At 34.7% G+C, this 5,000-nt stretch overlaps 1 pseudogene; it reads right to left on the reverse strand.

Moving 5' to 3' along the window:
- The window catches only part of LOC137620274 (glutamate receptor ionotropic, kainate 2-like), a 230,322-nt pseudogene that overhangs the window by 13,245 nt on the left and 212,077 nt on the right, over nt 1–5,000 (reverse strand).

Below are 5,000 nucleotides of genomic sequence, written 5' to 3' on the forward strand. Positions count from 1 at the left end.
TAAAGAGAAAGGAGAACTTTTCTAGTCAAGGCCTGTGCAGAGCTAGAAAAGAGAAAAGCAAGAAAAGCTAAAGAAAAAGGTGAGATTTTATAGTTAAGGCCAATACAGAACTAGAAGAGAGATGTGCTAAAGAGAAAGGAGAACTTTTCTAGCCAAGGCTAGTACAGAGCTAGAAAAGTCTTCCTCCCTCAATACCTGAAAAAGTTCCAGGTAACTCCACCTTTTCATCATATTGAAATGTCAATTCATTTTTGAAAATTCTTAAAGTATGCTGACTATATAACCCAGAAGAGAAATAAATCCTAAAACCCTTACCCATTACCTGAAAAAGTTCCAAGTAGATCCCCCGTGCAATGTGCCATATTGGATCTGACTCTTGGCTAAATCGTCAACAGACTCAACCAGTGTCTCGAGGCGCTCGGCCATCAAGAAAGCTGTCAAGTTTGCTGTGTAAGAGGATATCAAGATGAGGGTGAAGAACCACCAGACGCCAGCGACGATCCTTGTGGAAATGGCCCTAAGGATATAAGAAGGGATTTTGTATCAAATGAGTAACTTTCATTAGGCCATTTTGTGGTGGGTACAAGAATTAGAGTATGTCAGACATACATGTTACGTGGGCTCTATAATATAGATTTTGATTTGTTGACTGTTCGAGTTAAGGAAATATCCGATTATTATAATTGCCTCTCTCTCTCTCTCTCTCTCTCTCTCTCTCTCTCTCTCTCTCTCTCTCTCTCTCTCTCTCTCTCTCTCTCTCTCTGTATAATTGTCTGCCTGTCTCAGAATTCTGAATTGTAACTTTCTGTCTGTCTGTCTGTCTCAGAATTCTCATTTGATGACACACACACACACACACACTCTCTCTCTCTCTCTCTCTCTCTCTCTCTCTCTCTCTCTCTCTCTCTCTCTCTCTCAGAATTTTAATTTGGTAACTCTGTTTCTTTTTGTCTCTCTGTCTGTCTCTCAAAATTTTGATTAGGTGAACCATCTGGTTAGAATGAATATCTTTTCTCTCTCTCTCTCTCTCTCTCTCTCTATCTCTCTCTCTCTCTCTCTCTCTCTCTCTCTCTCTCTCTCTCATATGAACCCACGTACGTGTGAGTGCATGCAACTGTAGAATAATAACTTCTCTCACCTGGGCAAGGAGTTCCCTCCTTGCTGAACGAGGGACCCGAAGCAAAACCAGAAACAGCCAAGCAAAGAGAAGTTGTTTGTCCTTCCCTCGTTTCTATTACACTCGTTTGAGCCGGTCCACTCGTACGGAGAAAATCTGAATAGAAAATAGAATTCAGATTGAAATAGATTATTATAGTCTTTCATCAATATACTATGTTTAAAAATCCCTTATCATATGTTTTTCACATCTTGTTTAGGAATGAGTTATTATACCTTCGTCTTTCAACAGTATATCCACCTTATTTAAAAATGATTTATTGCACCTGTCTTTTAATATAATAATAATAATAATAATGATAATAATAATAATAATGATGATAATAATAATAATAATAAAAAAAAAAATAATAATAATAATAATAATAATAATAATAATAATAATAATAATAATAATAATAATAATAATAGTCATCATCATCATCATTATTATTATTATTATTATTATTATTATTATTATTATTATTATTATTATTATTATTATTATTATTATTATTATGGAGATAGAATAAAATCTTGATACATTATGGAATTATGTCATTTATTCTTAATTAAGGAAAACAAGAAAGAATTTTAGTCTTTGAAATTCGCAGTTAAATGAAAAAAAATTATATTTACAGTATTTTTAATATTTTTCCATTCGCAGTTAAAAAAAAGGCTAGAAAATATATGAAATTATCGCTATAAAATATCAACCAAACCTATTTCGTCAAACATTCTATTTACTTTACAATTGAGGAAAACCAAACAAAATTTTTAGTCCTTGACATTCGCTCTTAGATAATAAATAGAGTATTTATAATCTTTGACATTCGCAGTTAGATAAAAAATAGAGTATTTATAATCTTTGATATTCGCAGTTAGATAAAAAAAATAGAGTATTTATGATCTTTGACATTTGTAGTTAGAAGAAAATAGAGTATTTATAATCTTTGACATTCGTAGTTAGAAAAAATAGAGTATTTATAATATTTGACATTCGTAGTTAGAAAAAAATAGAGTATTTATAATCTTTGACATTCGTAGTTAGAAAAAATAGAGTATTTATGATCTTTGACATTTGTAGTTAGAAAAAAATAGAGTATTTATAATCTTTGATATTCGCAGTTAGATAAAAAAAATAGAGTATTTATGATCTTTGACATTTGTAGTTAGAATAAAATAGAGTATTTATAATCTTTGACATTCGTAGTTAGAAAAAATAGAGTATTTATAATATTTGACATTCGTAGTTAGAAAAAAATAGAGTATTTATAATCTTTGACATTCGTAGTTAGAAAAAATAGAGTATTTATGATCTTTGACATTTGTAGTTAGAAAAAAATAGAGTATTTATAATCTTTGACATTCGTAGTTAGAAAAAATAGAGTATTTATAATCTTTGACATTCGTAATTAGATAAAAAAATAGAGTATTTATAATCTTTGACATTCGTAGTTAGAAAAAAATATAGTATTTATAATCTCTGACATTCGTAGTTAGAAAAAATAGAGTATTTATAATCTTTGACATTCGTAGTTAGAAAAAATAGAGTATTTATGATCTTTGACATTTGTAGTTAGAAAAAAATAGAGTATTTATAATCTTTGACATTCGTAGTTAGAAAAAATAGAGTATTTATAATCTTTGACATCCGCAGTTAGATAAAAAAATAGAGTATTTATAATCTTTGACATTCGTAGTTAGAAAAAAAAGAAGAAAAAAGAAATAGCAAGAACAGAATTCACGCCATCAAATATCAACCAGACCTATTTTGCCACAAGTGAACCGCATCTCGGATGTCATCTCGACCTTCCTGAATAGTAATCACATTTGCAAAAGTCGTGTATGCGCCAATAAGCAAAAATTTCGGGGATGCAAATTGATAAGTTTATTTTTTTTTTTTATACATAAGAGCATTTCCATTCCTGCACATTGGCGTCTGCCTATCCTCGTAACCTTTCCATACCGGGAAAAAATCGTATTTCGTGGGTTTTGGCTTTTCATCTCGACCGAAAAGCAAATCAACGCCATGCTTGACTGATCCGAGAAAACGAGATTGACGGAAATATAGCGGCACCTCAAATGGCAACAGGGCGCTTATTTAAAATTCAAGCAAAATAAAATACAAAACATAATAATAGTAATAATAATAATGATAATAATAATAATAATTTTATTATTATTATTATTATTATTATTATTATTATTATTATTATTATTATTATTATTATTATTACTTGCTAAGCTACAACCCTAGTTGGAAAAGCAGGATGCTCTAAGCCCGGGGCTCCAACTTGGAAAAGCCGGATGCTATAAGCCCGGGGCTCCAACTTGGAAAAGCCGGATGCTATAAGCCCGGGGCTCCAACTTGGAAAAGCCGGATGCTATAAGCCCGGGGCTCCAACTTGGAAAAGCCGGATGCTATAAGCCCGGGGCTCCAACTTGGAAAAGCCGGATGCTATAAGCCCGGGGCTCCAACTTGGAAAAGCCGGATGCTATAAGCCCGGGGCTCCAACTTGGAAAAGCCGGATGCTATAAGCCCGGGGCTCCAACTTGGAAAAGCCGGATGCTATAAGCCCGGGGCTCCAACTTGGAAAAGCCGGATGCTATAAGCCCGGGGCTCCAACTTGGAAAAGCCGGATGCTATAAGCCCGGGGCTCCAACTTGGAAAAGCCGGATGCTATAAGCCCGGGGCTCCAACTTGGAAAAGCCGGATGCTATAAGCCCGGGGCTCCAACTTGGAAAAGCCGGATGCTATAAGCCCGGGGCTCCAACTTGGAAAAGCCGGATGCTATAAGCCCGGGGCTCCAACTTGGAAAAGCCGGATGCTATAAGCCCGGGGCTCCAACTTGGAAAAGCCGGATGCTATAAGCCCGGGGCTCCAACTTGGAAAAGCAGGATGCTATAAGCCCGGGGCTCCAACTTGGAAAAGCAGGATGCTATAAGCCCAGGGCTCCAACTGGGAAAATAGCCCAGTGAGGAAAGGAAAGAAGAAAAAGATACATTCTAAGAACAGTAATAACATTGAAATAAATATTTCCTATATACACTATAAAAACTTTAATAAAACAAGTAGAAGAAAAATAAGATAGAATAATGTGCCCGAGTGTACCCTCAAGCAAGAGAACTCTAACTCAAGATAGTGGAAGACCATGGTACAGAGGCTACGGCACTACCCAAGACTTAGAGAACAATAGTTTGATTTTGGAGTGTCCTTCTCCAAGGAGGAATTACTATAGTCCATTTCTTTTAGCTAGGTAGATTTGCACCGACTCGCAGTGGTGCCCTTTTAGCTCGGAAAAGTTTCCTGATCGCTGATTGGTTGAGCAAGATCATTCTAACCAATCAGCAATCAGGAAACTTTTCCGAGCTAAAAGGGCACCGCTGCGAGTCGGTGCAAATATGCCTCGCTAAAAGAAATGGACTATATACAATGTAAAAGAGTAATATATATTTAACACAATGATAAATTACTTGTATTTTCCATTTACCAAAAAATGTACGGTACCCAGTCGTAATTTCAGACATGCAGAGACCATAATTTTTACCCTACACATAAAAATTTGTTTTGAAAAACGGTAAATGCATGGCAACATTTGTTCCAGTATTTTTTACCACAAACGGATATATTGACGTAAAAGAGTGATATTTCGGTGACCAACAAGTAAAAATCTATAAGAACAAAGTAAGGTGAAATTACGGTCGCCCGTATTTTACTGAAATACGGCTGAGAACGGGAAATTTGTTACGGAGAATTTATGATTAAAATTAAGGTTTTTCTAACAGTGCATGGTTCTCATCCGAATTTTCAGAAATACAGACAACCGTAATTTTTACCTTAC

This window comes from Palaemon carinicauda, chromosome 26 (genome assembly GCF_036898095.1).
Source record: "Palaemon carinicauda isolate YSFRI2023 chromosome 26, ASM3689809v2, whole genome shotgun sequence".
Lineage (NCBI taxonomy): Eukaryota > Metazoa > Arthropoda > Malacostraca > Decapoda > Palaemonidae > Palaemon > Palaemon carinicauda.